This window comes from Hemitrygon akajei, chromosome 19 (genome assembly GCF_048418815.1).
Source record: "Hemitrygon akajei chromosome 19, sHemAka1.3, whole genome shotgun sequence".
In the NCBI taxonomy this organism is placed as follows: domain Eukaryota; kingdom Metazoa; phylum Chordata; class Chondrichthyes; order Myliobatiformes; family Dasyatidae; genus Hemitrygon; species Hemitrygon akajei.
Window position 1 is genome coordinate 23,754,354 of NC_133142.1, and position 22,825 is coordinate 23,777,178.

The window sequence follows — 22,825 nt, forward strand, 5'->3', positions numbered from 1 at the left end:
GATGTTGTGTTTAAGTATCATTGTTTGCTGTTAGATGCCTTGAGACATGGTAAGAAACCAGGTACAGTTTTTATTAGGTTTCTTTATGCTTTTGTACAGTGTTTGATATTATTTTGTCTAAGTTTACAGTCTATGGTAATTTTGTCAGTAACTTTATCTGCATTATTTCATGTAGTCATGACTGATTTTGTGCTATATTCACTTGGATATATAACCAGTAGTGTGATCCCTCGGATTTTCTGTCGATCAAAAAGGGGGAGATGTTGGCCATGACAGATTTAAAATATGGAAGAAAACGTTGAACTCGAAAGGGGTCGTGGACGGTAGGAGCCCAGTCTGCGACACTGTCCTTACAGTTCCACCCCCCCCCCCCAAATTTTCTGGACTCTGAACTGATTCTTGCGGGGGGATAATCTAATCAGAGCAATGAGTGTGGACACAAGGAGCTTTAAGTAATGACCGGCTAAACCCGAGAGCATTCTCAGACCAGTATCTATTTATTGTGTAAAAGTGGCCGACCTACCAAAGAAGCAATCCGTAATGTCGTTAGACTCAGTATCTGGGTCACCAAATATCAGTGGCTTGAACCCGTCAGAATGAAAGGAACAAAGGCACGAGGCTGAGGGCAGAGACCTTGAAACAATGTAGGTTGTAGCCTGAACCAAAGCCAATAACAAGGTGTTCTGGGCCAATCTGATATATATCCACTGATACTGGAATACTACATTTGAATTGAGAAGGAATGAATATAAAAGTGGACAGTTCGATTGCGTTATTAACGATAGCTCTTTCAAGAGAATCATCATCGCAAGGAAGAACCCCCACACCAGGAGCTGGGTACCCAACAGATACCCAATTTCACAGTTATCAATTGGAAACGTGGTCTGAGTGAAAACTGGTACAAAGGGAACAGTAGAATTCATTCTCGAAGTTGCTGGCCCGGACTCAACTCAGTTACGTTGTTGTTTGTGCAGAGACAATAAAGTACAAGATTCGATTAATTAAAAGTTGCCTTGTGAGTTTTCTAATGTAGTTCCGTTGACGAGCGGTCAACAGAGTGATGGTCAGTTGACAGAGGAAATTATTCAAGAACGTACTGACAATCTCTCTGATTAAAAAAATTAGTCAAAGTAGAGAAGGAGCACTGGGAATGGTACGGAGAGCTTCGATTCTGTAGGCTGGGAGCAAACTACCAGCCTATCTGTCCATTGTAAGCAGATCCCACATGCACATCATCAGCCACTGTAGAACCCAGGAAGCCAAATAGATTCAAGTCATCCTTAACCCCGTCTCTGCCGATGAAAAAAAACAGGGGTTTTAAAAGATACTGAAATCAAAATATACTTTTGTTATTAAAATAATTGCTTACACCTAATCTCAGATATAGGTTCCAGTCTTTATTCCATCTTCTTTGATGTGCCTGAAAACAACTTCTTCCTGAGGCGTTGTTTAATCCGACTGGCTGCTGAACCCGATGGCCGGTAACATGACTGATGGCATCCAGAGATCCTATTGAACTGAGTGTAAGAGACAGGGGAAAATTTGAGCCAGAGATCAAAAGGACTTCATGGGCAACATTCTCTAATGTTACTGACAAGTACGATTACTTTGCCTTCACACTGAGGCCAAAATACATCCTACTATTAATCTTTTAATAGTCAGCTGTTTTGTTTGCAGTACAGACTTCCAGTAGCATAAGATACCTTGAGTCACTTCTTTCCACAAGGACATGTAACTTAAGAGTCTGCGAGAGAGAGAGAGAGAGAGAGAGAGAGAGAGAGAGAGAGAGAGAGAGAGAGAGAGAGAGAGAGAGAGAGAGAGAGAGAGAGAGAGAGAGAGAGAGAGCTATTGTAAATGACTAATTGTGCTGTATGAAATCCGCCTGTAATTTAGCGATTAAATGCAATCAGTACTTGTATCCTGTATGAAATGATTTGCTTAACATTTTCCATTCTCTGGATTGCTATCACCGTGATCACTTACAGAACAGAGTTACTGGTGAATAGGGTAACTGTTCCTGCACTTAGCAGCCCAGCCCAGCACAGAAATATCTGGTACAGAAAATGAACGACTCCCGGAGGTGTCCTTAAGCTGTGTGCTGTGCGTGAGAAAATGCCTCGAGTAAAAACTATACATGAAGAAGGCCAATCTCATGTTTAAGTTGGGCCATAATGATGACATGTTTAATTAATATGGAAATGTTATAAATCCAGGCAGTAAACACGAAGGAATAGAACTGTTGGATAATCAGGATGTGGTATCAGCCTTCTGGAAAGAAAGCAGGGAATTTAATTATCCTGCTGAAATATATACACGAATCCTGGATTAGTTCAATAACTGAAGGTTATTATCAATCCGGTTATGAATGTTAATATGAAAGTAAACCGTGCTCAATCGGGCCGTGATGTCGGATGAGAAAACGCTGAAATGAATTCAACATTAAACAGCACTGAGTTAGGCAGGAGGTGACCAGGGAATTCCTCACGTGGATTCTTCACCGTCCCATAGAGTTCAATATCGTTGTGATTATGTAGCATAACAATTGCAATACCTCGCAGCAAGATTCAGTTCTAGTCAAATCTACCTTATTGTTAATTAGAGTACATGGCTGAAAAAATAGCACAACACAAAAGCAACCAACCTTTGTAAAATGGCAGATCAAAATAACAGGTGTAAATCTGTCCCGAAGTCGCACATTCGTTATAAAATAATGGGCATTGAATTCTTTAAATAAGCGTGGGCATGAGTTGCTAAAAGAACTATCAGCTTTACTTAGCGTGTAACATTCAAAGTTCAAAGTAAATGTATTACCAACGTTCGTTTATGTCACCATTTACTACCTGGAGGATCGTTTTCTTGCGGGCATTCACAGTAGAACAGAGAAGTACAATAATCAGTGGAGAACTACACACAAAGACTGACAAACAGACACTGTGCACAAGACAAATCGTGCAAATAATAAAAAATAAATAAATAAAGCTGACAACCGAAGTTGACAGTGAGTTAGTTCAGTGTTGAGGTGAATAAATCTGACCACGCTGGTTCAGGAACCTGATGGGTGAAGAGTACTATCTGTTCCTGGACCTGCTGGTGTGGGACTGAAGACTCTTGTACCTCCTTCCCAGTGGCAGCAGCGAGCAGAGAGCCTGGCCTGTTACAATGAGGGTCCGTGTTGATGATTGCTGCTTTCTTGTGGTAGCGTTCCTTGTAAATGTGTTCAATCATGTGGACGGCTTTGCCTATGTTGTGCTGGCCTGTTCCTACCACTTATTGTAGACTTCTCCGCTTAATATTTGAAATTTACTCAGCATTTAACACGTGTGTGATTTATGCAGAAATTTCAGAGCCAGCAGAAGTCAGCTGCTGTACTGGACCACCCAGGAGGAAATTTTTAAAAATCTGATCCCACTTTTGGACCTACTCTACATCCGTTTCTGAGTTTGTTTAATAAAATGTTGATTTGCTTTCTAACACATTTAGCCAAGGTTCGCTCGTGTTTCGTATCCAATATTCAATCGGAATGTTTCCAAGCATAACTAGCAGTTGAACAGTTTGAGGTGCTGACTCTTTCGTCAGAGCCTCGCACAATCAGCAACTGAATGAAGAAGGTACAGGCTTTTAGCCCGTTGCTGAGTGATGTCATCTTCTTAGGACTATCAGTCCCATGATACTGACCACTTTCAGCTGCCTCACGCTCACACCCATTGACTGAAACCTCCTGGAGAGCAGGTGTTGCCTACGGCAGCTCAAGAAGGAGATGTCGCCAACAGGACAGGAAATAGACAAATCAATTTGTGATGCAACAGTTATAATTACATACTATTCATTTAAATAAAGGTGCAAATATAATGTACCTGATTGATAGTGTGAGATCTGTTTAAGAGAGTCAATTCATGTTTTTTTTAATTTGTCTTGACAGTGTTATTTAAAATGGCTGGTGCGGGAATTGGAACATTTCACACTCATGTTACGGGCTTGTCATTCTGAGTTCAAGGATGACCCATATCGCTTGGTCAGGACTTCATGGCACATCTAGGTGAGTTAGACCAAACCCAGAAATACTTAACGCTGTACACGTGAAATGAAGGGAAATGTATTCTTCAACATTCGTACATACAAAATAATTGAATAGTATATTTTATTTGCAGTCATATTTTATTCTGCACGGGCCTTCAAAATATCATGATATTTGTAACAGCGTATTCTAACTAATTTTTATGTGAAACTAACATTCAAACTTATGATATTAAAGGTTTGTTGATACCTAATCAAGTTTTGAGATGTGTCGTTCAACATTTCAAGCATCTCACTTATAATATGCTGAAGCGAAGGGAATGACGCTATACAGAGAAACATCGTTAGCAATGAATGTGCATTCTTATTAAATTCCTTATTTTTCTAAAAAAAACGAAGCAAACCAAAATTATTTTTAAATTACTCCCCGCGACGTACTAAGAGCTAACAATGAACTTTTTAAAATCAATAATTACATCTCGATCAAGTTGATGAATAAGTTCAATGTGTATAATGGTAAGAAAGATGACAATTTCAAATGAAATTCATTTTGATTCTCTTTCAGACAGAAGTGTTAACACATGACACGAGTTCTTGGCAAAGTCCACGAATAAGCAATAGGCTTGATTTTGGCATGTTCTCTTGCAACCAGGGTAAATGACATCTGTATTTCTATTGGTGTTTTAAATGGTGCAAATAGTTTTCACTGCCTTTCTCGAAAACATCCGACTATCCCACTGATGTTCCCTCTTTCCTAGGGTACTAATTTCTCCTTCAGCTGTACTGTCTGGTCTCATTTGCACTGAGCGATGGATTTAGTGCAACCAACGAGGTTGGTACGTGCGAGGTTAACTCAATTACGCAGCGAACACATGATAGGATAGGACACCTGAACAAGCTTCTCAAATTCGTCAGGTATAGTCACGTAGGTTTGACTGAAAAGTATAAAAGTACAGTTAATAAATTATATTATATATTGTATATTAGTGTATCACTTTAATAGCATCCCTCAGTGTAAAAATAACCAATGACGAAGGAAAGTAAACAGCTTATTTATGACCTATGGAGAGGAGTCGCATAGAGATATATTTCCCATTTATTAAATGGAGATTATTTATGCCTTCTGGTGCCCTTTCCAATGAACGCAAGGAACATGGATTTAAAACGAGCAAAGGAGATTTATTCGCCATAAATAAACCATTCTCACCAAAGATCAAACTTAACGTTTGCGGGTCAGCAAACATCGCCGGCGTCAGAAAGGAAACTGTCTTAAGTAAAACCAGACATGTCAATGACATAATGTTTCTACAACAGCCATGCGTGATAGTTGGATGCATGGCCCGTGTCCTTATAATAACAAAGTTTTGTTTTAGGACTTTCTGCGGCCGCACTACAGACTGAATCAAACGCAACTGCGAATGTTGCAGCATATAATTATTATGTTCAGTAAATGAAATAAGGACGTTTGTGACCACGTAGAATAGTTTTAAACTATTATTAATTCATTATGTACATGATCGCTCACTAATGAGGAAATAGTCTACAATCTCATTTTAAGCTGATGCAGATAAACAAATCTATTAAATAGATATATTGTTTATAAAAGTTTGTTTATAAGGACTGCTTGCAACTCTGAGGCGCAGAATAGATTTTAAACGCGTCTAAGATACATTAGTTTAGTAAATTGAGGAAGTGATAAATGTTTATGTATCTGAAAAACGTCATGCCATGTTAGTTTTAACGGAAAAACTGGCTCCTTTTAGTATTATCGGATGCTAGTATAATTAAATATTCAATACAGATCTTGCTCGGCGGAGTCTAATTTAACTTATTACTGTAGAACTGTAACCATGCGAACACACTCGCATATAACGCTCCAGAGTCGGTTACTGAAAGCGAAGTCTACTTAATTCTTCAAACTGTGCTGACTGCGTGCTTTTTGGTTCCTGCTCTGTATGTGAAATGCCCCTTCCTCATGGCTTTTCCCGGAGCTGCCAGATCCCGCAGAGCACATGCTGGGGACAGGGGGCCTCGGCCCCGGGGCTCTCACATTGCCAGCTAGAAGTACATGATCGACCAGCTCACCTCCACCGCTTGCATTCTTCCCACTGGTCTACAGTCCCTGGAACATCAGCGCCGAACTGCCTCTTCCGTTTTATGTTTTGCTGGCCATGTGGTCAACTTCACTTTAATCAATGAACGCTTCTCGCCGGGTTTTAAACAGAACGTGAGTCGAGATCTGATGAAAGATGCAGTCGGTCGGTTGGAGGCCATGTCTGTTCCTGCGTGTTAAAGCGAACAGCCCTGCCTCTGTTCCTGGCGGAGGCATCGCTTGCTCCAAGCAACCGAGCGAAAGGAATGTTGGTGGGAGTGTGGGTCGGAGGTCACTCTGGGAGGTGCCTCGGGACATCCTGTGAGCCTGAGACACCCCCCTCCCCAAAGACCAAGCTACGTCTCGAGCTGCCCGACCAACGTTGCGGTGCAAAGACCAACTTTTCCTGCTCGAAGGATTTGAAGCATTTCATTTGCAAACATAAGTGATATTCCGCCCACCCGCTTGCGATCACAGCCCCCAACACCCCCCCCCCCCACACCCACACCCAGCCTGGTCGAAAATCGAGTAAAACCGTGCGGAATCTGTGTTACAACGTTGTGCGTTGTGAATGAGTACAGTTGTGCCATTGAAGTGAGCGGACAATAGTTTTAGCAGCTGGCTATGAAACTGTTTTTGTTGGTGACTGGGAGTGGCTGGTTGATGGTGGCGGTGAGGGTGGGGGGGGGGGAGACTTGACAAATAACCTCATCCAAACTTTCCCCCAGATTTCAGAAACTATAACTCATATCCTAAACAAATCCGTCAGCGCACAGTCAACTTTCACCGGAAATGGGATTGTCCACTGACACACTGCATTTCATTTAAGCATGATCCAGAAATGTGAAAGTACACCCTTTCATTATATATAAACACTAATATTCCATCGAATGAATTTCGAATGGAGAAGCGTTTAGGATTTGAAGAGGTATTTCGCTAACATGACATGTCGATTTCGATCACTAGAAATCCAAATCAGACACATGTTTGTTCCTATAAGACACAAGACAATGCAAGGAAGGGGTTAAATTTTTTGGTACTGTTAAACGAATGAACATAGCGATGGCATTACGTAATGTTTTAAAGGACGAGCTGGCGGTGTGGGGGGATCGGAGCTTAAATCCGCTCCAGTTCCTTGTTGATTTACGCCATCCTGTTTAAAAACAGCGAAGGACTTCTTTCAAGGAATTTCAAAGTACTTCGGCGCTGAAATCCCAGTCTGGCGGTGGACCTGCACAGAGAAACAAGCGAAGCAGATAGTTTGTCAATTTCAGTTGTTCCCAGCTCTGGGTAAGTTCTGCTCAGAGTTACTTCTCTGATTTTTTTTCCGCAAAATAATCTGTAACCCCCCCGACGCTTGAGAATTCAAGGATTTCTGGTTCATTTCAGACGGTGACACAATGATTTACAATAACAAGTAATGGGAAAAGTGTTCATTTTGTAGAATGGAAAGAACTTAATGAGAAAGCTGGAGCGAGCATCAAATGACTGATCAAGAACATTAAAAGTGAAACAAACTTTTATTGCTATCGATAGTTAAGTTAATGTTTATGATTTCGCAAGTGCAAAATCGTTTTGCCACTACATAAACATCTGGCATAAGTAGGATATATTGTCTCAAAGGTGATTTATAAAGTAGAAACAATTGGTCCAGCGTCTCTTTTATCCCAATAATTGGGCACGTGCTGTTTGAATGCTACCTTGAGAAAAGGTACTATCGGACATCGTACCGTTGAGGTCGTCGCGACAGCTCAATCAAGGGAAGCCCAACTAAAGTTAATCTAATCAAATCATTCTCTTAAGAGAAATGCGCACGTGGGCATTCTAACACGTTGCTTTTGTCTGCGTAAATTGGTATAGCGTTTTCAGAAATGAAAATCCGCAGGGAACAAAGTAACCTGGCGGAAAATGAGGTTCAAGCATACGTCTATTGGAATGTTCTGGACTGTTACTGTTACCTCTTAAAGTAAGGTGAAACAAACAGTTCACACATGATGCCTTAACACCGTGGCTGTCGAAGGTTATATTAAAAGGTAGCACACTGTGCGCGTGGTTGTGGTAATGGGGTATCGCTTGGACAAACAGCAGCCTGGCTCTTCCGTGGTTGAGGACCTGAAACTCTCACGGTTAGCTGAAGATCCTCTTCCTAACCAGTTCCTAACTCACGCGGTTTGGGATAATCACATTTCCTCAATTCCAGCTCATCAGATAGGAAGTTTATAGGCGTAAAAGCGGACGGTGCTCCAGTAAACGGGCTTGATACAGTGTGAGGTTCCGGTTTCCCTGCCGTTCTGACGAAGAATATTGGTAATAATCCCAATCTGATTAAGCATGTTCATGGGATGCAGTTATCTTTGAGATTCGATGCTTGTCTTCTCAATCGCTCGCAATGGCTAGTTTCTACTCGGGGCGGAACCGGAGTTCGTACGTCTAATTGTCAGATAGGAGTTAAGAATTCCTCTCAGAACAATACACCTTTCCCCAGTACCCGGAGAAACCGGCTAGACTGAAAACAGGCAAGACTGAATGCAATTCGTTGCCAGGAATCACGCGGGACATTTAAAAATTAAACCTAGTCGACACTTCAACTGAGGCAAAATCTCCTCCTAAACGATCAGTCGAGGAAAGTCGCGCAGATATGAATTGTCTGCGTACGTAAGGAAGGGGCCTGCGACGCGAGCTAACGGGTGTTTAAATACAGCAGGCTTCTATTTTACATTTAATCTCACTGGGAAGTGAGACTTTTGTCTGGGAAGTGCCCATCATCTTGTCTTTAAATTAAAGACTAGTTTAATTTCAAGACAAGATGATGGAACTCTGAAGCAACAGAAAGTGCTGGTACTACTCAGCAGTGTGCGAGTACAGTGCTAAATTTTTCAGATAAGCCACCTCTCGACAAGACTGAGTTCGAATAAAAAGTACTGCATCATTCAAATGAGTCCTTGGTAGTTTTAAGCCCCTAAGTATTTCTGCACTTTTGCCGTTACGGTATTTGATAATAATTTAATAATAGGGGTTTCTTCGTGAACTCCAGTGTCCGATTTGTTGACAACGGTGTAGCGAGGTACGCTGCTCTGTGTTTCTGGGACGCGCCATCTGGTGGCGCGCTGCGGTGAATGGCTGTAAAGCTGTCTGGTTTAGTTTACCGACATTAAATAGCCAATTCCTCCAGGCGTTTTCAATAAAATCTGAATGCTGTACTCATAAGACTATTTATTGCTATGCCGTACACTATTATTCTTGTAATAATATATGAAACAGTATACTGCTCCTTGTCAATACAGTATTTAACTATTTAAACTACTGGTATAATTTAGTATACTGCTAGTTGATTAGATTTAACGATAGATATCTATCAATACAACCATTAGCCTATTTCGAAACGGCCTATTGCATGAACGCACTAAATACCAGCAGTATCTATCCTTGGAGTCAATGTAATTAATGATTACCTGTCCGACTTTGCAATGACATTCTCTTTTGATTGCTGGATTGAAAAACGATTGATAAGCGTTTTTACTGTTTCAGTCTCTCTGCATATTTTCTCCCATCGCTGTCCCATTCTCTACCTATGGCGTTCCCAATCAAAGTACTGTTGTCTTTTTACAATGTTGCCTCTTTCCCTGATATGTGTAGTTTCTGCTTCTGGGCGGCACCTTCTGTAATCCAACTTCTGTGACTAATGCCTCCATTCGGTGTGACCGTTACAGCATTTAATATATTTCAGCGCCACGGGTCTGCTTGGAGCTCAGAAAAGAAATGGGGTGGGTGAGATTGGATTGGGAGAGGCCTCATGCAAAGTCAGTTTTTTGCGGGTTCGCTTTCAGAGGGCGCCGTGCATGTGATGTGCATTCTCTTCATAGGAGACTATCCTGCAAAACGGAAGGAAATCACCGTCTAGATCCATTGGTGTTGTGCTGGTGTGCCCTCTGAAATGTGCCCCAGAAATTCAATCTATTTTTTGGCGATCTGGTAGTTGATTACTTTTGATCTATGCCGGCCCATTTTGGTAAAAGGTTCAATGATGTTTGGAGCTGTCACCTTCACACAAAAAAACCCGGAGTGCCGAGCCTCAGCCAGCAGGGGCGCTGTCGAGCCCGCTGCCTTATTGTAGTAAATTGGCCTGGCGGAGGGGTGAACGAAGTTCAGGTTTTTCGGGAGCTATTTCATCGCTCTTGATTGTGCCAAACACTAGGGTGCAGCTGTATTTAACTGGAGATCAAATGTTTAGTTGCTAAATGGAATAGCTTATCTAAATTTAATGTATATACACATTATAAAGATACTGCGCACTGTGTGAAATGCAAGGTGGGAGTCAAATATCGTCAGAACAAACAATATGTCAAAGTAACCTTTATCAGATTACTTTCGTACGTCCCCGCCCAGCAATCAGCGGACCAAAAGCATTCCAGTCCTGACCAGACAAAGCAGTGTAATTCAAGCTGCTTGTTCCATTTTCCCTGGGCAGGCGAGCCCCTTCCTTCGGTTCGGCACCCTTTCAGAATCACCGGATTAAGCAGGTTGGGAACAGAGGGTTGAAAATACCAGTACGTGATGTAGGGACATGGAGTGCGAGAATACCCATATGCATTGGGGTTGGAACACTAACTATTTCATTCCCTTCTTCAGCACCTTCAGTTGATGAGGACACTGTGGCATAGACAGTTACCACTACTTGGCAGCAGATATCAAATGGTCACTTGGTTAAGGCAGCAGATTATGACTTGGAATGCACTGCCCATAAGGATTGTGAGAACAGATTCAGAATCAGGTTTATTATCATTGACATAGGTCATGAAACTTATTGTTTTGTTCTAGCAGTACAGCACAAGGCAAAACATTATCATAAGTCACAATAAAATAAAAAGTAGGCATCAGTTAGTCTCGAGAGACCATGGCTTTGAGTCTTGGATGGTTTCCAGGGCACAGGCCTGGACAGGGCTGTCTGGGAGACCGGCAGTTGCCCAAGCTGCAAGTCTCCCCTCTCCACGCCATGGATGTTGTCCAAGGGAAGGGCAAGGGCCGATACAGCTTGGCACCGGTGTTGTCGCAGAGCAATGAGTGGTTAAGTGCCTTGCTCAAGGACATAACATGCTGTCTTAGCTGAGGTTCAAACTAGCAACCTTCAGATCACTAGACCAACGCCTTAACCACTTGGCCAGGCACCAACACTAAGTCACAATAACAATTAAATAGTGCAAAAGAGGAACAGTGAGGTAGGGTGATGTGCTCCTGGACCATTCATAAATGTGATGCCAGGGAGGAAAAGGCTGTACCTAAATCATTGAGTGTAGAAGTTCAGGCTCTCGTACCTCCTCCCTGATGGTAGTAATGTGAAGAGGGCATGTGCCGGATGATGGGAGTCTTTAGTGGTAGATGCCACCTTCTTGTGACCCTGCCTTTCTAAAATGCCCTCTCTGCCCGGGAGGCTTGTGTCCGTGTTGGCACTGGCTAAATCTACGACGTTCTGCAGTCTCTTTCAGTCCTGTGCATTGAAGCCTCTGTAACAGGTGAAACCAACCTGTCAGAATGCTCTCCGTTTGGCCTCCATCTGTCATGGTCGACCATGGGTACTGCACCTCTGGTAGTCACCGGAAGTTGCCTCTCCAGGGTGCAAGCCAGGCAGAGTTGATATGGGGATCCTTCCGTTGCCTATGCAGTGGGGACCCCCCCCCCCCCCCCATGCTGATGACAGGTCCAAAGGAACGACGAAAGTCGGTACAGTTTGGTGCCAGCGGCATTGCAGGAGTTGCCGTGCCGGTGCTGGGTACAGCAGTCAGCCGCCTTCGGGACTCCGCCTCCAGAGTTTTCCTCAGGGTTTACTCCCAAAGCTTTTCCCGTGAGCGGGTACGGCCACAAGGCAGCGGAGGTTTAACATCAGTAGAAATTTGCTGGTTGCTCACAAAATCTCCTCAACCTCCTAACGAGGTATAACTGCTGGCATATTCTCTTCATCTTTTCAGCATCGTGTTGGGTCCAGGATAGGTCCTCTGAGATGTTGATGCCCAGGAACTCAAAACTACAGACACCTCAATGAAGACTGAAGTGTGTTCTCCAGACATCTCCTTTCTGAAGTCCACAATTAATTCCTTGGTCTTACTGACATTGAGTGGATAGTTGTTGGAATATTCTCAATCAACCTATCTATCTCACTCCTTTATGCCTCCTCGTCATCATCTGAGACTCTGCCAATGATGGAAGTCTCATCAGCGAATTTATAGGTGGAGTTTGGCCTGTGTTTAGCCACACAATCATCAGTGTAGCAAGAGTAGTGCAGTGGGGTAAGCATGCATTTTTGAGGTGCGCCTGTGTTCATTGTCAGTCAGGAGGAGATGTTATTGCCAATCTGCACTGACTGTGGGTCTCCCAGTGAGGAAGGCAAGTATCTAGTTGTCAAGGGAGATTTGAGGCCCAGGTTTTGAAGCTTGCTGATTAGTACTGATTGATGACAGTATTGAATGCTAAACTATAATCGATAAACAGCAACCTGACATAGTTATTGCTGCTGTTCAGGTGATCCAAGGCTGAATAGAGAACCAGTGATATTGAGTCTGCTATAGACCATTAATAACTTCTAAAAGGTAATTAGATATTAACCTGATATGGGAAATAAATACAAGGAAATGGAAGAATAACATGAGAGTAGAACTAATTCCCAGTGGCTTCGATTTTGGGCTGTTATACAAAATATTTATGTACCATGAATTTATAAACTTGTATCATTGAATAAATGCAAAAAAAGGAATGGTGCCTTTGGAAAGCTAATAGAGCTGCAGCCTGACAGCTCCAGTGACCCGGGCTTGATCCTGACCATCAATCTTTGTGCAATCTCCCTATGACCACATGGGTTTCCTTGTAGTGCTCCAGTTTCCTCCCACATCACAAAGAGGTGTGGGCTGGTTGGTTGATTGGTGCCTGTGGAATGTTAAAATGAGTGGATGAATCCATGGGTGTTAACGGGAATGTGGAGAGAACAGGTTACAGGGAAAATGAGTGGGGAATGGGATCGCTCCTTGAGCCAGCATAGATTTGAGGTCAAATGACCTCCTCCTATGTTGTCTGGAAGATGTATACTAGAATATTATTTCTGTGTATTAAGTATATTTCAGTAAAGTCAAAGCTTTTTGAAGGGCAACAAATCAATGAGCTCAGTATTTAACATGTTTTATCAGCCTATAGGTAAATCAAGAGAATGTGAGTGGGTAGACACTGGCTTCATGGTTGTTCCATGGAGTAAATGGAAAAACCTTTTCCCTGAACAAACCAAGCACCTACTTTCTGAGAGCTTTTGGTTCTGGTTCGAGGCACATTTTTTTCCCTTGACGTAATCTTTTAGTTTATTAAGGAATCATCCTCTGCTCGCAAACAAAGTAAAATGATGTGATATGTCAAGTCCAACTGTTGCTTTGCAAATTCCATCGCATTCAATCGTATCCAGTCTTCATAGTATGCTGGAAACAAGTTTGGAAATGAAAGCACATGTGAACTTTTTGGATAACAGTAAATGCTATTCTTAACCGTACAAGTTCAGCTTTCCAAATCTTGGCCAGTGTTTTAATGCATCACATTACTCCACTAGAATTTTGTCCTACTTTCTCTGGATAAGCTCAGAAGTAGAGTTGACATCTAATACCATAAGACATTGTAGAAGAATTGGGTCATTCAGCCCATCAATCTACTGTGTCATTTGATCATGGCAGATCCATTTCCCTCTCAACCCTGTTCTCTTGCCTTCTTCCTGTAACCTTTCAAGAATCAAGATTTCTCAAGAATCTATCAACCTCCGCCTTAAAGACACTCAATGACCTGGCCTCCATAGCTGCCTGTGGCAACAAATTCCACAGATTTGCCACCCTCTGGCTAAATAAATTTCCCCACATTTCCATTCCAAATGGATGTCCCTCTATTCTAAGTTTAGGCCCTTTGGTCCTAGACTCCCTCACTATAAGAAAGATCTTCTCCTTATCCACTCTGTCTAGGCCTGTCAACATTCGCTATGTTTCAAGGAGATCCCCCCTTACTCTTCTAAATTCCTGCGAGTTCAGGCCCAGAGCCATCAAATGGGCTCCATATGATACGCTTTTCAATACTGGAATCATTTTCGTGAACTCTTTTGAACATTTTCCAATGTCAGCATATCCTCTCTTAGCTAATGAGCCCAAAACTGCTTACAATGCTCCAAGTGAAGCCTCACCAGTGCCTTATAAATCCTCAGTGATGCATTCTTGCTTTTGTATTCTAGTCCTCTCAAAATGAATGCTAACATTGTATTTACCTTCCTCACCACTGATTTAACCTGCCAATTAATCTTTAGGGAATCCTGCACAAGGACTCCCAGGTCCCTTTTTTTAATTTTCCCCTTGGTTTTATTCCTTCTACTAAAGTGCATGACCATACACTTCCCGACACTGTTTCCATCTGACATTTCTTTGCCCATTCTCCTCAGCTGTCTCAGTGTTTCTGCAGCCTCTGTGTTTCCTCAACACTACCTGCTGCTCTACCTATCTTCGTATTGTTCACAGACTTGGCCACAAAGCCATCTATTCAGTCATCCAAATAAATGACATACAATGTAAAAAGAAGCAGCTTACCTTCATATTTCATCTTCTCACTCCTTTTGGCTTTTTTAGTTGTCTTTGTTGTCTTTTTTTTAAAGATTCCCATTCCTCTAACTTCCCACTAATTTTTGTTCTTTTATTTGCCTTCTCATTTGCTTTTATGTTTGCTTTGACCTCCCTTGTCAGCCACTGTTGTGCAATCCTGCTTTAGAATATCACTTCTTCTTTGACAGGTACCTATCTTACACCTTCTGAATTGTTCTCAGAAATTGTTCTATTGTCATCCCTACTAGTGCCCGCCTTCCAATTAACTTTAGCCCGCTCCTCGGTCATGCCTCTGTAATTCCCTTTACTCCACTGTAATACTGATACAGCTGACTTTACTTTCTCCCTCTCAAATTGCAGGGTGAATTCTATCATATTATGATGACTGCCTCCTAAATGATCCTTTACCTCATGCTCCCTAATCCAATCCAGTTCATCACAGAACACCCAATCAGGACAGCTGATCCCCTGGTGGGCTCAACTATAAGCTGCTCTAAAAAGCCAGTTCATTGGCATTCTACAAATTCTCTCACTTGAGATCCAAAATCTGCACCAACCCGATTTTCCAATCAACCTGCATATTGAAATCCCTCATAACTATTGATAAATGTCACTTATTACATTTCTTTTCCATCTCCCATTGTAATTTGCAGCCCATATCCTGGCTACTGTTTGGAGGCCTGTATATAACTCCCATCAGGGACTTCTTATTCTTACAGTCTTGAACTCTACCCACAACGATTCTACATCTTCTGATTCTATGTCATCTCTTCCTAAGGATTTGATTTCATTTTTTACCAACAGAGCCTCTCCACCACCTCTATGATCTACATAATCCCAACTATAATCTTCTTTCATCCACGCCTCGGTGATGACAACAATATCATACCTGTCAATCTCTAACTGCACTACAATAGCATCTAACTTATTTTGAATAATGTGTGTACTCAAGTATAACATGTTCAGTCCTGTATTTGTCACCCTCTTTGATATGTCCCGCTGTTATGCTGTAACTCATTCCACTGACTGCAATTTTGCCTGATCATCTGCCTGTCCTTCCTGTCAGTCTCACCACATGCTGCCCCTGCTTGTACACCAACTGCCCCATCCTCAGCTCTATCACTCAGTTTCCCATCCCCCTTGCCAAGTTAGCTTAAAGCCACCCCAACAGCTCTCGCAAACCTGCCTGCAAGGATATTGGCCCTTTTCAGGTTCAGGTGTACAGGCCCTTTTTGTACAGGTGATACCTTTCCCTGAATTCCTAAACCCAGCACCAGTACCTCAGCCATGCATTTATCTGCCAGATTATCCTATTCTTATCCTCACTGGAGTGTGGGCACAGGCATCAAGCCAGAGACTACTACCCAGGAGTTCCTGCCTTTCAGCTTTCCACCTAGCTCCTTAAATTCCCTCTTCAGGACCTCCTTCCATTTCCTACCTATGTTGTTGGTGCCAATACTGTATGTACCAAGACTTCAGGCTGCTCACCCTCTCCCTTTAGAATGCTGTGGACCCAATCCGAGATGTCCCTGACCCTGGCACTTGGGAGGCAACATGCCATCTGGATCTCTCCATCATGTCTACAGAATCTCATGTCTACTCTTTTTATTATGGAATCTCCTATCACTACTTCAGTCCTCTTCTTCTCCCCCTTCCCTTCTGAGCTCCAGCACCAGTCTCAGTGCCAGAGACCCCATCCTCTAACCATGATAGGTCATCCCATCCAAGAGTACCCAAAGCGGTGTACTTGTTATTGATGGCAACAGCACGAGGGGTACTCTGCACTGGCTGCCTGACATTTATCCAGGTACCTGCCTCCTGCAACTTGGGGATGACTGCCTTCCTGTAGCTCCTACCTATCACCTCCTCAGTTTCCCATATGAGCTGAAGGTAATCGAGTTGCAGCTCCAGTTCCTTAACGCATCCTCTGAGGAGCTGCAGCTTGGAGTACCTGGTGCAGGTGTGGTTATCTGGGAAGCTGGAGGTCTCACACAAAGAACACAGCACAACCCCTGGAGCCACCCTCATTGCACTAACTATGTACTAACAGAGGAAGAATAACAAAGAAGAAACTTGCCTCACCTAAGCTTTTTCTTGCCAAAGCCTGTTGAGCCGAAGCCTCCCCACTCCAACGCTGGTTCATTGACACAATGGCAACTCCGCTTGTCTCTGCTTTGTTTTTATTTGCCCTCGCCAATGAATCGCAATTTGATTGGGCCGCTGGAAAACACCGAAAGCCTGTGAGCTGTCAATCCTGACGAAGGGTCTTGGCCCGAAATGTCAACTGTTTACTCTTTTCTATAGACGATGCTTGACCCGCTGAGTTCCTCCAGCGTTTTGTGTGTGTTGATTTAGATTTCCAGATTCTGCAGATTTTCTGATGAAAGCCTGCGAACGCTCCTTTTTAAATCTCACTCTCGAACCTGTGAGTAGCCTCTTGTTCCCAATTTGTCTGAACCATTGGAAAAACGTCAAAAGCCCATGAATGCACCTTTTAAAATCTCACTCATGGATCTGGGAATAGCCTCCTCTCTCACTTCTGATTCGATCGGGCCTCCAGAAAACTGCTGAAAGCCTGCGAGTGCTCCTTTTTAAATCTCACTCATGGACTTGTGAGTCTCTCACTGCCAATTCAACTGGGCCACCGGAAAAATATCACTGACATATGTCCTGAAATTTGTTGTATTGTGGCAGCAGTACAGTGTAATACTTTAGACAATTTACTGTAAGTTACAATATAAATAGAGCAAAAGAGGAAGAGTGAGGTAGCATTTAAGGACCATTCAGAAATCTGATGGTGGATGGGAAGGAGGTACACCTAAAACGGTGAGCAGGGGCCTTCATATCCCTGGATCTTCTCCTTGATGGTATTAATGAGAAAAGGGTGTTATCCTGGATTGTGAAGGGTCCTTAATGATCGATGCCATCTTCTTGAGGCACTACCTTTTGACAATATCCTCGATTGTTTGGAGGCTCATACCTGTGATGGGGCTAGCTGTGTCTTCAAACCTCTGCAGCCTCTTTCCATTCTTTGCATTGGAATCTTCATACCAGGAAGTGATGCGACCAGTCAGATGCTCCCCACAGTACATCTGTACACCTGTAGAAATTTGTTAAGTGTCTTTGCTGCCCCACAGAATCTCCTCAAACTCCTAATGAAGAATAACCATGAGCATGTCATCTTAATGATTGCCTCAATATGTTGGGCTCAGGATAAATCCTTTGAGATGTTGATATCCAGAAACTTAAAGCTTCTCACCTTTTCCATCCCTAATGAGGATTAGTATGTGTTCTCCAGACTTCCCCTACCTGAAGTCCACAATCAATATTATCATTAAAAAAATTTCTGTTTGATAATCATGCAGAAGTTTTATGTATTGGTAAGCTTTAAGAAAGCAGACTGCAGCAGCATATTAGCCCAACCATATTAAAAGTCATGCATACAACAGCATACAATTGCATGTGTCCATTAAAACAACCTCCAGCCTGGTGGTATGAACATTGAATTCTCCAATTTCCGGTAATTCACTCCCCCTCCCCCTTCCCCTATCCAAGGTCCCTCTCTGCCTCTCTTAACTTTCTGCTTCTTTATCTCTACAGTTCTTTCATGGTTATCCCCTCCCCCTCCCCCCTTTATCTTTCCTCTGATTGGTGTTCCACCTGGCGCCTCTAGGCCCTACCCCCTCCCCTATCTCTATTACTGGGCTTCGGCCCTCTCTTCCCCCCCATTCCCGATGAAGGGTCTCGGCCCGAAACGTTGGCTACTCTTTTCTCATGGATGCTGCCTGACCTGCTGAGTTCTTCCAGCGTTGTGTACGTATTCTATATTTATATTGTGCCTTAATGTAACAAACATGTCCCCAGATGTTTAGTAGGAGCACTACCAAAAGGATACCAAAGCCAAGTCAAATGACTAAATGCAGATTACCCAATGCGTGGTCATGAATGGGTGGGTCTGAAGCAGCAACTCAAAGCAAGTAAGAAAGATTGACGCATTTAGAGAGTAAATTCCAGAGCTTACAGCCTCTGCAGCCAAAGCACACTGACAGATGCAGAAAGAGTTAAATTATGGAAGAATTAAAGATCAGAATTTTAAAAGAGAGGAGGCTTTTTTAAATTTATTGGTTAGGAGGAGATTATTGGAGGTTAAGACTTTGGAGCTAGAGAGGTGAGAATCGGGAAAAAATTTAAAGCTGAACTATTGTTCACTGGGGTGCCAGTGTTTGCCAGGAAACCTGGCGTGATGGGTGAATGAGACAGACAGAGATTAGACATGACAGAAGAGTTTTGGATGATCATGCAAAATTGAAGTGTAGAATATGGGAGACCATCCAGGAATCTGTTAATTGTCAAGACATGAATGACAGTTTCAAGCAGCTGCCAGGTGCCTGAATCTGGTACTATTTTTTTCTGGGAAAAGAAAAATAGGTGATTTCAGTGAAGGTGTGGACTTGTTCCAACATCAGCGGGTGTGCACTCAGTTGCAAAGGTTCTAAGCTTTGAAATTCCCTTTCTAAATATCTCAGTCTTACTTACTTTGAGACGCTGCTTCAAAGACACCTTCTTAACCAAACCTTTTGTCAACCTGCTGGATATATCTGTATGTGGTTCAACTTAGAATTAAACATTACAAAACAGTTGTAAAAGATCTGGCTCAGTTTCAGCTTATCACTAAAGAATTGGATGGAGTGGTATGTTGGTTGTGTTGAGGGTTAAAGGTGATAGGTTTGGTTTATCAGCATTATTGATATTGGAGTATTTGAGGGATTACGAGAGGAAGAAAGGTGACACAAAGTCTGCTGTGACCTGCATACAAGTAGAAAGTGTTGTGGAGTTTTAGCTATTGTTATTGAGATAACACAGAGGTGGGAAATTGGAGAGTTGGAGCCAGACACCGGGAGACACCAGAAGTTATGCTGTTGGTGTAGGAAGAGAAGTTGTTAGTGGACATGACGGGAAGAAAATGGACCCATGTGAAGGAGATTTATTTATTTTGAGATGACTTTGTTACCAGGACCATACTTGGCCAACTATCTACCTCATTTTATTGTGAAATTGCAATTGAATTGCAACACACACAAAACGCTGGAGGAACTCAGCAGGCCAGGAAATATCTATGGAAAAGAGGAAACAGTCGAAGTTTTGGGCCGAGACCCTTTGGTCCAAAATGTCAACTGTTTAGTCTTTTCCATAGATGCTGCCTGGCCTGCTGAGTTCCTCCAGCATTTTGTGTGTGTTGCCTGGATTTCCAGCATCTGCAGATTTTCTCATCTTCGTGCAATTAAACTGTGGAAGTTGAGTGACTTTGGAAGTTGAGGTTTATTATACCTGAATACCAGAAGGGGGCAGCATTGCAACAAGGTCAGAATGAAATGTTTCCTCCCCACTCCTGTTTCTGTTGACTCTATAGACCCACGATTCTTGGTGCCAACATTGTGCAATGTTACAACACGTCTCTGACATGTAGAACAGAAGACAATGCTGCAACTGGGCTGCACCCTATCCTACATCCACTCCTCACTGTACAAACATGCCTGAGTAATTCTGAAATCCTTCGTAACTTTTCTGATCACATCTAAACAACCAAAATCCCAAACACTTACTGGAATATATTATCAAATCAGGTCATGTCCCATTTTTCCAATTGCTAAATTCTACCTGTATTTTACTGGAAATCAAACGGTTCCTGTTCATACTGATGTCACTGAAAAACAACGCCTTTCTCTGCAGCTCCCTAACCAATAGACCGCAGTCTGTAAGGATAGGTGGCAATGTCTCTGCCATGATTATTCCAAACACTGATACTGTGCAAAGTTGCGTCCTCTATTCCCTGTACACTCATGACTCCATTCTATTCTAATTCCATCTACAAGTTTGCTTAGTGACATGGTGCCATGGCATGGTGCCTTTCCCTTCAACGTCAGCAAAGCCAAACAGCTGGTCATTGACTTCATTCAGGAAGGAGGGTGGCACACATGTTCCTGTCTTCAAAGTTCAAAGTAAATTTATTATCAAAGTACATGTATGTTACCATATTCAACCTTGAGATTCATTTTTTATGAGCAAAAAGTACTCAACAAATCTAAGGAATAACAACCATAGCAGAATCATTGAGAAACTGTCCAACTGGAGTGTTCAACCAGAGTGCCGAAGAAAAACTGTGCAGACAAAAGAAGAAATAATAATTAATAAATAAGCAATAAATATTGAGAATGTGAGATGATGAGTCCTTGAGAGTGAGTCCGTTGGTTGTGGGAATATATCAATATAGGGGCAAGTGAAGTTAGCCCCTTTGGTTCAAGAGCCTGATGGCTGAGGGGTAGTAACTGTTCCTGAACAGACAGACAGACAGACAGACAGACAGACATACTTTGTTGATCCCGAGGGAAATTGGATTTCGTTACAGTCGCACCAACCAAGAATAGTGTAGAAATATAGCAATATAAAACCATAAATAATTAAACAATAAGAAGTAAATTATTCCAAGTGGAAAGAAGTCCAGGACCAGCCTATTGGCTCAGGGTGTCTGACACTCCGAGGGAGGAGTTGTAAAGTTTGATGGCCACAGGTAGGAATGACTTCCTATGACGCTCAGTGTTATATCTCGGTGGAATGAGTCTCTGGCTGAATGTACTCCTGTGCCTAACCAGTACATTATGGAGTGGATGGGAGTTATTGTCCAAGATGGCATGCAACTTGGACAGCATCCTCTTTTCAGACACCACCATCAGAGAGTCCAGTTCCACCCCCACAACATCACTGGCCTTACGAATGAGTTTGTTGATTCTGTTGGTGTCTGATGGTGTAATGTCCTGAGGCTCCTATGCCTTCTTTCTGATGGTAGAAATGAGAAAAGACCATGTCCTGGGTGGTGTGGGTATTTGATGATGGATGCTGTTTTCCTACTCTAGTGTTTCATGTGGATGTACTCAATAACTGGGAGGTCTTTACCCATGATAGACTAGGCCTTACCTACTACTTTCTGTAGGATTTTCTGTTCAAGAGCATTGGTGTTTCCAGACCGGGCTCTGATGCATTCAGTCAATATACTCTCCACTACGTTTCTGTAGAAGTTTGTCAAAGTTTTAGATGTCATGCTGAATTTTTGCAAATTCCTAATGAAGTAGGAATGCTGTCATACTTTCTTCATAATTGCACTTGTGTGTTGGGCCTAGGACAGGTCCTCTGAAATAATAACACCAAAGAATGTAAAGTTGCTGACCTTCTTCACCTCTGACCCCCTCCCCTCTCCCCCGATGACAACTGTTTCATGGACCTTTGATTTCCTATTCGTGAAGTCTATAATCAGCTCTCTGGTCTTGCTGACATTGAGGGAGAGGTTGTTGCCGTGGCACCGTTCCACCCAATTTTCAAACTTGCTCATATCCTGATTCATTACCACCTTTATTTTGGTCTACAACAGTGGTGTCATCAGCAAGCTTGAGAATGTTGTTGGATCTGTGCTTAGCCACAAGTCATAAGGGTAAAGCGAGTAGAGCAGGGGATGAAACACACAGCCTTGTGTACCTGTGTTGATCGAGATCGTGGAGGAGATATTTCAGCTAATCCAAACTGACTGGGGTCTGCAAGTGAGGAAATCCAGGATCCAATTGCACAAGGTGGTATTGAGGCCAAGATCTTGAAGCTTATTGATTATCTTTGAAGGGTTGATGGTATTGAATGCTGAGCTGTAGTCAATAAAGAGCTGTCAAGATGTTCCAGAGTTGAGTGAAGAGCCAATGAGATGGCATCTGCTGTGAACCTTTTGCTCCAATAGCCAAATTGGAGCAGATCTAAGTCATTTCTCAGGCAGGAGTTGATATGTTTCATCGCCGACCTCATCATGGTGTTGAGATTGAGAGCTTCAAAGTTCCTAGGAGTTAATGTCACCAATAGCCTGTTGTGGTCAAAACACATAGAAAGCTCACCAGAGCCTCTGCTTCCCCAGGAGACAAAGAAACTTGGCATGTCCCCATCAACCCTTATCAACTTTTATTGATGCACCTTAGAAAGTATTCTCCCTGGATTCACTATGGCTTGGTATGATAACCGCTTTGTCCATAACTGCATGAAGCTGCATAGAAGTTGTGGACATCACTCAGGACAACCTCCCCTC

At 42.7% G+C, this 22,825-nt stretch overlaps 1 protein-coding gene across 1 annotated transcript in view; it reads left to right on the forward strand.

Annotated features, from left to right (window-relative positions):
• The first annotated feature begins 7,241 nt into the window (after positions 1-7,241).
• Positions 7,242-22,825, forward strand: part of LOC140741828 (filamin-B-like) — a 162,284-nt gene continuing 146,700 nt past the window's right edge. Inside the window, 1 exon segment of the mRNA XM_073072270.1 lies at positions 7,242-7,396. The gene's annotated coding sequence lies outside the window, so the exon portion shown is untranslated.